This window comes from Suncus etruscus, chromosome 10 (assembly GCF_024139225.1).
Source record: "Suncus etruscus isolate mSunEtr1 chromosome 10, mSunEtr1.pri.cur, whole genome shotgun sequence".
Lineage (NCBI taxonomy): Eukaryota > Metazoa > Chordata > Mammalia > Eulipotyphla > Soricidae > Suncus > Suncus etruscus.
Window position 1 is genome coordinate 111,182,960 of NC_064857.1, and position 12,445 is coordinate 111,195,404.

Here is a 12,445-nt window from a genome sequence, read left to right on the forward strand (position 1 = left end):
GGTGAAGGGGTGTGTCCTTTTTATGACTGAAACCCAACTACAAACATTTTTGTAATCCTAGTACTTAAATAAAGGTATTATTTAAAAAAGAGAAAATAAATCATAAGATACAAATGCCAAAGAGAGAGAGAGAGAGAGAGAGAGAGAGAGAGAGAGAGAGAGAGAGAGAGAGACCCTGTGCATTTATTTGCATGAGGTGCTAATATTTTACTGCAACTCTGTTGTCTGCAGGTCAACCATTGTCTTACACAACCATTGGGTTTTGGTTGCTATGTCGACACAGGAAAATCATCAAGAAAAAGGAAGAAACTCTAAGAGAACTCTTGCGAAATTAAGCCCAAATGGCTGCACCCTCACACGCTCTCGGAGCTCCAGTGGACACAGATTCTGGGAGGCTACAAGAAGCCAGCCCATAGGCGAAAAGCAAGACTATCTACTCTGGCCTAACTGCTGTATAGGCAAATAGATTCCACTTTATTAGAAAAGGCCTAGACCTCGAACATTATCACACAACAACCACAGAAAGTGGCCATAGTGGTGGTTCAACAGATTCACAAATTGACAGGACACTGATAAGTCTCACTTCCTTCCTCTATCTACTGTCCTTGTATGCTTATAATATTCATGTCAGGATGGACAAAAAGAAAAAAAAATCAATTTAAACTCTTCTAGGGAGGTTTTCATCTCTGACAGGATTTTCAGGATAATTCCATTGCAAGAGACAAGCTGTTGTGAAGAGTAACTTTATTCTCTACTATTATTTAAGGATAAAAGTAAAAAACAAATACAGACTAAGCCCCACATTGAAGACAAAGTTGATGTAGAAAAACTAATAAGTTTATAAATTTTTGTCATCTGACTACCTCTCTCAAAAAATCAAGACAAAAATTATATTACTACTTGAGTTTAAGAAGTTTCCTTATTCTTTAAGTTTCCATCTGAACTTACAGATGCCCTTCCAGTTCGTTTTCTTTAGAATCTGTTTTGTCAGGTTTCTCACTTAGAAAAATTATAAAGTTTTGCAGGAAAAGGAAGAGGTTCACTCAGAAAAGAAAAAAAGAAAAACAGGCATACTTGTGTCTATTGCATAAACTAGAGGACCACAGTAAAAAAAAAAAAAGGAAAGAAGAAAGAAAGAAAGAAAGAAGAAAGAAAGAAAGAAAGAGAAAGAAGAAAGAAAGAAAGAAAGAGAAAGAAGAAAGAAAGAAAGAAAGAAAGAGAAGAAAGAAAGAAAGAAAGAAAGAAAGAAAGAAAGAAAGAAAGAAAGAAAGAAAGAAAGAAAGAAAGAAAGAAAGAAAGAAAGAAAGAAAGAAAGAGAAAAAGAAAGAAAGAAAAAGAAAGAAAGAAGAAAACATCAAAAGGCAAATTTGCTTTACACAAAATTCTTGGTCTCCATGTCTTCCACATAGTAAAGCTCCAAAGGAAAAAAGTCTTTACAAAGGGACCAGAGAAAGGCTTGTGCCAGTGAGTACATAGGTCTGCTGAGCAGCCAGCCTTACTGTGCCAACTCATCAACACAAAGGCCCTGGAGCTGGGCCTAAATGAAAGTGCTTACTCTCCCCTACCCGAGGGCAGAGCTTGGGAAGAAGACCTGGAAACTCTGAAGTCCTGGAAATGTTTAGCAAAATCGGGGCTCAGCTCAGCTGCTGAACGGAGAGTGCGACCCTATAACTATCCCAGACCCAACCTTGCCCACAGTATCTGGGCCTTTCAGCATCAGGGCTCTGGATGTCAGTCTAATGCGTTGACTTACTTTCTCAGCTCTCGATGCTGCAAATCTGACTTCAAGTTGGGGAAGGATCGTTTTCTGATAGTTAATCTCTTCATGTTCTCTCATGGTGTTCCTTCCCTTAGTGGGTGTCTAGGACCTGTTCCTGGGACTTGGGGCACACTGAAGTAGTGTAAATATGATCTCATCTTTTCTTAATCTCCTCCAGTGCAATTACATTCTAAATATCTGCAGTTAGGACTTCAACTTTATATAAACTTGGGGATGGGGACAGTTTCATAAGAGTAATAAATTCTTGGGGCCGAAGTGATAGCATGGAGGTAAGGCGTTTGCCTTTCATGCAGAAGGGTGGTGGTTTGAATCCCGGCATCCCATGTGGTCCCCCGAGCCTGCCAGGAGCGATTTCTGAGCATAAAACCAGGGGTAACCCCTGAGCACTGCCGGGTGTGACCCAAAAACCAAAAAAACAAAGCAAAACAAAGACTAATAAATTCTTGGCTTTCTACCTATTTTCACTGTATTTTCTTTAATAATAATTTTTCTGAAGTCATGAACATTATTTTTTGGTTCGATTATTTTTTAATTAGACCTTTATTTAAGCACCAATGAAAAAATTTTTAATTCAAATAATATTAAACAGCCACCAAAGGTGAGGAAAGGAGTGCCGTTAGGGCAGAGAAGAGACTACTATGAAAATGATAGTTGGAAATGATCACTGAGCAAGAACTGAGAGCTGAAGGAGATAAAATGATATGAATGGTACCCCTTCAGTAACAGTATTATAAACCACAGAGCCTAAAAGAGAGGGGGCGAGAGAATGAGTGAACTAGATAGAGATACAGAGACATAGATAAAGAGAGACAAAGAGACAGGGCAGAGAGAGAATAATGTCTGTCATAAAGGTAGGCTAGGGTTGAGGGAAACTAGGGATATTGTTAGGAAGCGAAGGGATGGATGTCCTGTCACTGTATAACTGAAACTAAATTATAAACAGCTTTGTAACTGTGTATCTCATATTTATTCAATTTTTTAAAATGTTTTTAAAAGAAAATATATGGGGACTGGAGAGATAGCATGGAGGTAAGGCATTTGCCTTTCATGCAGAAGGTCATTGGTTTGAATCCTGGCATTCCATATGGTCCCCTGTGCCTGCTGGGGGTGATTTCTAAGCATAGAGCCAGGAGTAACCCCTGAGCACTGCTGGGTGTGACCCAAAAACCAAATATATATATATATGAAGGGGCTGGAGTGGTGGCAGCATGGCGTCTGCCTTGCATGCACTAGCTTAGGATGAACCTCGGTTCTATCCCTGGCATCCCATATGGTCCCCCAAGTCAGGAGTGATTTCTGAGTGTGTAGCCAGAAGTAACCCCTAAGTGTTACCGGGTGTGGTCAAAAAACCAAAACCCAAAATAAAATTAAAAAACCATGGATTTCACTTTCTACTTTAAAAGATAAGGTTTGAGTCCTCACAACTCCCCTCACACATCCAGACGTCCTCTTTACCAAAGTCCTGATAAATCATTGCACAATTTAAAACATTAAACAATGTGTAGCGGGACCGGAGAGATAGCATGGAGGTAAGACGTTTGTCTTGCATGCAGAAGGTCGGTGGTTCGAGTCCTGGCATCCCATATGGTCCCCGGTGCCTGCCAGGAGCGATTTCTGAGCATAGAGAGAGGAGGAACCCCTGAGCGCTGCTGGATGTGACCCAAAAACAAACAAACAAACAAACAAAACAACATGTAGTATTTTATTGATTCCAAACACTACCCACAACTGAATCTGATGGAGCAAAAATTATATTTCATTTTTGCATTAATTTTTTAAAATTAACAGTTCATTTAAAGACCTAATTTTTATTGTTGATTCTTCACTATTCGAGATATTATATGATTTCACAGGGTTAGCTTTCTGGTATTTGTATTCTTCTGAGATTGACTGTACTTGCTATGCTTCCATGTCATATTCAATTGAATTCACTGTGCTTTTCCTACCCAGCATGTCTCTTTGGAATTTAAAAATCTCCAATTTCTTTGATGAAGAATTTCTTGTGCTTGTACTCTTGTAGCTGGTTTTAAAATCTTGAACTTATGGGGCCGGCGAGGTGGCACTAGAGGTAAGGTATCTGCCTTGCAAGCGTTAGCCAAGGAAGGACCGTGGTTCGATCCCCCAGCGTCCCATATGGTCCCCCCAAGCCAGGGGCAATTTCTGAGTGCTTAGCCAGGAGTAACCCCTGAGCATCAAACAGGTGTGGTCCGAAAAAAAAGAAACTGAAATCTTGAACTTGTTTCAGAAGTTAGCTGAAAGTTTAGTTGAAATTCTTTTTTTTAAATATAATTTTTATTTTAATCATAGTGGCTTACATATTGTTCACAGTATTATTTTAGGTACATATTAACATTGAGTCAGGGGAATTCCCACCATCAAATTGTCCTCCCTCTACCCTTGTTCCTGTTCTGCCTCCCATAGCCTCCACCCTCACCCCCCGGGGCTGCTAGAATGAGTGGTCCCCTCTGTGCCTAGCTTACTACTTAGTGATCTACAACTGTTTGGTCATGGTACCTCCATTATTTCCCCCCCTTCTAAATAGGAGGTGGGACTAGATAGTTCAAGTTAGTGATTTTGTTTGAAGAAGAGAAAAGTAATAAAATAGGTAGAAATCAAATACGCCGAAAATGGGCAGAGTCCTTCGAGAGGCTCTCATCCTCGGTTTGAGAGACTAAGGGGAAAAAGAAGGTGAAACACCACAACAGTACAAAAAGAAGTATCAAATAAAAAGTTTAGTTGAAATTCTTGTGTGTGTGTGTGTGTGTGTGTGTGTGTGTGTGGTTTTTGGGTCACACCCGGCAGTGCTCAGGGGTATTTCCTGGCTCCGTGCTCAGAAATTGCTCCTGGCAGGCACGGGGGACCATATGGGACGCCAGGATTCGAACTGATGACCTTCTACATGAAAGGTAAACACCTTACCCCCATGCTATCTCTCCAGCCCCTAGTTGAAATTCTTAATGTCATTAAGGTTAATGCCTCTTCTTTATTTTCACTAGAAATTTTCACAATTTCACAAGAAAGTTTCATAAGAATTTCTTGTTCTCTTGCAGCTGTTTTCAAAATCTTGAGCTTGCTTCTGAAGTTAGCTGAGAGTTTAGTTGAGCTCTTAGTTTAGATAAGAGTCCATCTTATGTCATTAAGGTATCGAATGCTTCTTCTTTATTCTTTTTTTTTTTTTGGACTGTAGTAATGAACATTTCTGTTTTACATCAATTTTAATGAGCATTAAAAACAGCATATTAGTGGTTTACATACCCGCCAAAATGGCAAAAGTGAATGTACTTTGCATAAATAATACACTCAAAGAACATTCTTACGCCTGCCTCTGTGGTTAAATCAATGTAGCATATAAAACAATGAAGTGACTTCCCATTAAGTAGGCATCAAAAATTAGTTTTGAAGAAGATGAAAAGAATATCCTCTAACTCCTGGATTAACGTCTGGATACCAGAGCCCTATTTCAGAGCAAGGCCCCACCCTCAGGGGTCACATAGTTCTGTTGCTTTTGATTAATTCATTTTAACACACCAAACAACCAGCCTTTACAGTATCCCAAATTAAAACTAGAGACATCATGACACTCTTCAGAAAGGCAGACACCCTGAGATACACATCATTACCAAAATCTACACCAAGACTTGCAACTTAAGTATAGTGTAATTTATATTTAAAGTCATACATAAAAATAACAACTACTCCAAGCTTCCACATTGTTTTCTCCAATGATGATCACCAAAAGCAAATTCTTATTAAGATGCTCCTTCATGGGGCCGGGTAGGTGGCGCTGGAGGTAAGGTGTCTGCCTTGCAAGCGCTAGCCAAGGAAGGACCGCGGTTCGATCCCCCGGCGTCCCATATGGTCCCCCCAAGCCAGGGGCGATTTCTGAGCGCAAAGCCAGGAGTAACCCCTGAGCGTCAAATGGGTGTGGCCCAAAAACCAAAAAAAAAAAAAAAAAAAAAGATGCTCCTTCACTACTTGAACGTAGAAACTGTTTAGTAAACTTCTCCAATTGATTTTCAAGTTGAACGGCTTTATTTCTTAAGAGTTTTGAATTGTTTTGTATTTTCTCCAACTGGTCTATTTCTTTGGATAATCTAGCAATTTCTTCTTCCAGATGTCTTTGCGTAATATCAACTTGTTGGCACAGGCGAGCAAAAGTAGTTGCCATTTCCTGTTGTACTTGATGGCTGCAGTTCACACTTGTGAAGCTAACAATCATCTGCAGTTTTTCAGTTGCATAGTTGACAAATTGTTGCTTAAAGGCTCTCTCTTTGGCACAGGTGGTCCAGGTCAGCCTTTTATAAAGATACAAAGCTCCATACATACTTAATGAAACAGATATGAGTTTCCAGCCTACAGTTTTTCAAACCATTCCTCCAACAACAATGATGCCCATAGAAGTTCTAGATGTAAGAGAAGCCAATCCTGTTATCAAGGTAAACATGAAGTCTTCTTGTGCTGTATTATCTGGTATTGTTGGATTGGCAGGAGCAGTGGGAGTCGAAGCTAATGATCTAGGGAGCTGAAAGATAGGCTCTGATAATCCTAGAAGCACCCTCTGAGCATTGGTAGGGCCCAAGAAACGATAAACAAGGGAAGACCGACCAGCCCAGGGAAAAGCAACATAAAATATCCTCTTGAAAGTCTGAACACAACATGTGGCAATTTAGATCATAGCTGAGATCAAATTTCTTGCAAGGGATCAATGTAAGTAGCTTATTCTGTATATTAGCTGAAAGAAATGGTTTCAAATTTTCAATAATTTCTTGCTGGGACTGAAGCATTGAAGCATTAACTTCACTGGTACACCGGTCAGCCAAAATTTTTCCCATACCATCTTCTATGTGCTTATTTAACTCATTTTTATATACTTTCAATACACTTGGAGTAGGATGAAACTCAAAACAAAATTCATCAACCAAAACGGAGAGTCGACAAATTTCATCTGTCATTGCACATGAAACCTTGTTTGCCACTTCCTCTGTGACTTCCTTGATCTTCTTCTTAACTTCCAGTGTTAAAATGTTCATCTGGTTTTGTATAAATTCCAGTCTATCAATCTGGTCTTCTCTCTCTTCTCTTGAATAAACCCTTTTCTCTGCTGCTGTCATGTTTATTGAATCCATTATGTTTTTCACTGTATCTAGGATCTGTTTAGCTCTGATAGTGTGCTGTTCAAACTTTGTTTCACTGCTGACTGCAAGATACACTCCTCAAAGATTTGTTCAAAATTCTGGAACTCCTGTAATCGTGCCTGAAATCCATCAGCAAGTGCCCCACCACCTTCTGGCATTCCTTGTGCTTTGTGCTTCCTAGCACTGAGAGCTTCCTTTGCTGAAACAAAGAAGATCCGATTTCGAGCTTCTAAAGGATCCACTACTTAGAGCTCCTCTACCAAGAAATGCAAACATCTTTCCATATGCTGCCTACGTACGTCTTCCATATACTCTGGCTCTGATGCAGAGGCATCCCAACGATTATTCAGAATGAAAATATTTGGTTTGGAAAGTCGCTCATTTACCTTGTGAAAAAACTGTTTTTCCGTGTTCATTAATGTGGATTCAGAGTTTGCAACCAAAACAAAGACATCAGCATCTAAGCAAAACTTGTCAATCCAGCTGTCCAGTTCTGTAGTGACATCAGTTCCTGGGCTTCTACTAAAACCAGATCATCTCTCAAGAGGGCGCATTTTGCCTTTGGCCAAAACACAAGACAGCCAGCTTTCAACTTTTTGTCCATATGAAGGGCATGGGCCAACTGATTAACTGTCTTCACACTCTTCTTTTCATCTGATCCTTCTGTCATTAGATAGGCTTTATCTCCATCAGTTCCTTCAACACTCAGGAAACAATTTGTTGTATGGCCAATCCCACTAGGGAGGACTCTATCCCATAACATTGCATTGACAACAGAGCTCTTTCCACTGCTAGTCCTGCCGAAAAATGCCACTGTCATGTGTCTCCGAGACAGCACCTCACCTATGATGGAAAGCTTGTTTTTATACCCCAGTATTTCATATAGGTCATCTTCAGTAGCTATTCGATCAAGTTCTGGATTCTTGTAAGTTCCTTCAACAAAATGTGATCCTTCAGTGACAAACTCCAGTAACTGATCAAAGATAGAAGTAATTGCCTTCTTCGCCAGCACAAAATGGAGAAGTCGATTCGGCCATGATGCCAGTCCCGGCTCCGACTGGGTCGGTCACCCAGCAACCACGCCTCAGCCCAGCTCTCCGCTTGCCGCCTCATCCTCTTTCTCCAGAGCTCCGGACGCCGGGGACCCTCTTCTTTATTCTTTAATCACCTTAAATTCTGTGTTTTTAAATTTCCTTTCTGGAGACTCATCATTTTCTTTGTGAAATATTGCCAAAATTAGAAAAATTGCCAAACTTTCTGCTTGTGCACTTGGTTTCACTAATTTTGCTTTCTTGCAGGCCACACTGTCATTGTAGTATTTTTTTTTTTTATTCTCTGGCATGGGGCTGGGAGGACAGTGGCAGGAGAGATTCACCAACCTTGATTCTTTACAGGGTAGCTAACAGAGGTATAAGGAGAACAATCCAGAGGTAATGTTCCACAATGTCTCTGCATCTGCAGAACCACTCCTGACCCCTATTCATGCTGAAGAGCAGAATTAGAGTTCTGATCTAATTCTGGCTGGATTTCTAAATTATTCTCTAAAAAAAAAAGAAGGCAAGAGCAAAGTGACTTCAGATAACTCTACTATCACTAGCTTAAAGCACTTGAACCTACCGTCCTCTGTTTTATTTTCCACCTCAGCCTGGTTTCTGCCAATATTACAATCTTCCTCCCCATTTGGAATTTCACTGATTTTTTGGTGTCTCCTGTGGATGATTGTGTCTCTTAGGAACTCAAGATGTGAGCTGATGAGACTTTAGCTTGCTATTCTATTCCATCATTTCCAGAAGTCTGTCTGTTGTCCTCAATTTAAATTGCAAGAGTTGTTCCCAGTGCCCCATCCCCTTTCTCAATCCACCAGGCTGCTTCCTCTGCTATTTTAGGGGACTCATTTACCTGCCAGGTTATAGTGGTGCCTCTGTTTCTGAGTCTATTTTTTTTTCTCTTGTTTTTCTATTTTAACCTTTTATTGGATCCCATTGACAATATCTGGTCTCTCATTTAATTGAGACAATTTCCTCCCATCCATTGCTACCACTCAGCTTCCAAAACTTGGTTATCACAAAGTTATTATTCTGCTATCTTCTCATTCTTTTTGCTCTTCAAGTTTACCCACAAAAAATTTTTCACTGTCATTTTAAAAGGTTGCCAAAAGAAGCCCATAAAATGCTTAAATTACCTCACTTAGTTTGCATGCTACCTTATTAACTCTCGATTTGAGATTTGGTTTCATCTTTTTATAATGTTTTCTTATTCTTATTTTCTCTGCTTCTCTTTAATCTGTCACTGAGTATGACTGGCTCTAATTCAGCTTAGTTCATTTGTGTTTATCATACTAACCCTGTGTTCTTAAAAAAATAAATAAAAAGCTTGAACTTAGAACCACGCTAGATTTCAGGAAAATTACAGAACAATCCAGATATTAGGAAATAAAAGGCCTTCTAGGGGCCGGAGAGATAGCATGAAGGCAAGGCATTTGCCTTGCATGCAGAACGACGGTGGTTCAAATCCCAGCATCCCATATGGTCCTCCGAGCAATTTCTGAGTGTAGAGCCAGGGATAACCCCTGAGCTCTGCCGGGTGTGACCCAAAAACCAAAAAAAAAAAAAAAAAAAAAAAAAAAAAAAAAAAGCCTTATAGAAATACATAGACTTACTTCCTTGCTAGAAAGTTCCCAGTTAGAGACAGAAATAGGGCTAAGGGGAAAGCATGTTTTCAGCATGCACTCCTAAGTTCCAGGAAAAAAGGGGGAAATGGAATTATAATTAGAATAGGGAGGGAAGGAAGGAAGGAGGGAGAGAGGGAGGGAGGGAGAAAGGGAGGGAGGGAGGGAGGAAGGGAGGGAGGGAGGGAGAGATGGAGGGAAGGAGGGAGGGAGGGAGGGAGGGAGGCCGGAGGACCAGTAGATTGTGAGCAAGTTGGCATCTTGGTCACTGATAGCACTTTAGAATGATGATATGAGTTAAGAACGGTCTAAGCTGCTGAAATCTGATCCCCACACAGTTTCTTATGTCAAATACAAAGTATTTCCCAGTCAATGTCCAATTTAGGGTGGTCAGGAGATGCTGCTGGGGGTCATAACCCTCCACTTGGATATGTGGGATGCAACACTACAAGGAATGAGGTAAAGCCAGGAGGCAGATGTACAGTCTTAGAAGAGTAAGCTTTCCAGGGGAATACTGCTGCGGACTTTTTATCATAGTTAGATAAAAGTCCCTGAAGCAAACCTTAGTGGGTTTATTTTTCCACTGGGAGTCAAGCAGATGCACAAGCGGACGAATATGAAATATGAAATAAATGAAACCACACAGAATTACATGGTGAAAACAAGAGGGAGAGGCCAGAGAGAGGCTTTATTTCTTGAATAGGCCTTATATAGATGGATTTTTGGGGCGTAGCCAGGGAGAAAAGAAAAGGGATGAACCAATGAGATCAGAGCTAAAATTAGCATATGAAGAGACAGGTAAAGAGAAACCAGATACCTATAAGGAAATGGGAGGAGAGAGAGAGATCACAGGAGAGCTCAGCAGGAGACTTTTGGCAGGCTTTGATACTGACATTTCTTTGTCTGTAGGAGAGCTGAGGCTGGATTTCTATAGTGGCCAAATAGAGAAGGAGGTAATGTTACAGCCATGTTGGAATTATGGCCAATGATCCACGCAAAGGGTCAAATGATTGACTTCACTAAGCGGGCCTTTTGGCAAATAATTTTTTTCGAAGAGGAAAGCCCTGCACCAGGGAAGGAAAAGACCACATCTGGTGCGTGCTTTCCTTGAGATGGGATGTAACAGGATACATGGGGTGAGATGGAAACTTGTATGAATTCAATTTAAAGAAACCTGGCTTTGGAGAGGAGGGGGATGTTCAGAGCAGATGGAAGAAGCAACAAGGTACAGCAATGTATCATTTTTTAATTTTTGTTTTTGGGCCACATCCAGCAGTATTCAGGGCTTACTTCTGGCTCTACTCTATGGGATCACTCCTGGAATCATTTGGAATGCCAGGAATTGAACCCAGTCGACTGCACACTAGGCAAGGGTCCTACCTGCTCTACTATATAACTCTGGCCTCTGCATTAGTCATGTGAGATGCAGGAAGAATTTGATGGCTGAAGAAAGCCAAGGAGGAACTCCAATAAAAACAAGACGTTATGAAGTGGAAAGTGGCTAGCTCCTGAAGTACTGGCTTCCTCAGCACTTTGACACAGGCTACCCAGTTCTGAAGAGGCTTTTGCTAAAGCCTTCCCCCTCCTTGGCAGCTGGAGGAAGTTCTCTAGCAAAGGCCCGTGGGATTCCAGAGAAATTGTTCCATTCCCCGAGCACCAAGGTGACCCAGAGGGGGCCAACTGCACAGCTGAGCTGACTGTGGGAGAAACTCTGCAGACCCTTCCTCGCAGGCTCCTCATGCTGAGGCTCCACACCCTCTATCCTCGCCAGCACAAGCTCTGATCCCAGAATCACTCATGAATAAAACTTTCCAGGCATCTTGATAACCCTAGAATGTACAGCCATGTTAATTCTCCATCTTTATGCAGATAAATTTTTCTTTTTATCCTACAGGTATTTCTCAGGCCAGTTTGTTTGCTCAACCAGCTAGGGAAGAACTCAGAGGGGTGGAGAAATGTCATCACTGTCCCCCAACTGTGGGTGGTGCCCTGAAGCCCAGGCTCTGCAGTATTTGCCTGACACCCACCGGATGTCAAGCTCCCCAGGCCTGTGGAGGACGCAGACAGTAATGCCCATTACTCTGGACGCCTCCACCCCATCCTCACAGTGCTCCATCCTCCCCTCCTTTGCTCCTCCGGGCCTGCTCCTCATTCTGTTTCTTGTCCAACTGCAAGAATCCAAGACAAATGTCTTTCTTTTGTTTTGATGTACACTTTTTTTCTGTTCAGGAAAATATGTCAAATATTCTAGTCACTATTTAAAAATCAATAATAGAGTTTTTATAAGTCAATTAAAACCAAAAGCTAAGCACTGGTAACAGTTGTTACATATCTTGTCAGACTTTTTAAAAAGTAGGCATTCACAAATAGCAGGGAAGTGCATTTAAGACAGGGAAAGGACCACTATGACAGTGAGAGTGTCACTGTCTGAACAAAAACAAGAACTGGGTGTTGAAAGGTGATAGAATGATAGGCATGTTACCCCTCACCAAAAATATTGCAAATCTTTGAAACCAATCACCTCTGGTGGTTCTAGTCCCGCGGGTGCTTTCCAGTCCTTTAAAAAAAATTGCAAATCAGTGTCTAAAGGTTAAAAAAAGGGAGAGAGAGAGAGAGAGAGAGAGAGAGAGAGAGAGAGAGAGAGAGAGAGAGAGAGAGAGAGAGAGGCAGGGAGAGAGAGAGTGAGAGAAAGAGAGAGATATGTCTGCCCTAGAGGCATGCATGGGAGAGGGCAGAGGGTAGGGGGGAAGGAAACTGGGGACATCGGTAACAGGAAATATGCATTGGTGAAGAGTACATTGTATTTCTGAAACTCAGTCAGGAACACCTTTGTAACTGTGAACAAAAAAACCAACTGTGTTA

General features: G+C 41.2%; 1 pseudogene; it reads right to left on the reverse strand.

Moving 5' to 3' along the window:
* Positions 1-353: 353 nt before the first annotated feature.
* Positions 354-11,699, reverse strand: LOC126020297 (mitofusin-1-like; annotated as a pseudogene).
* Positions 11,700-12,445: the final 746 nt, after the last annotated feature.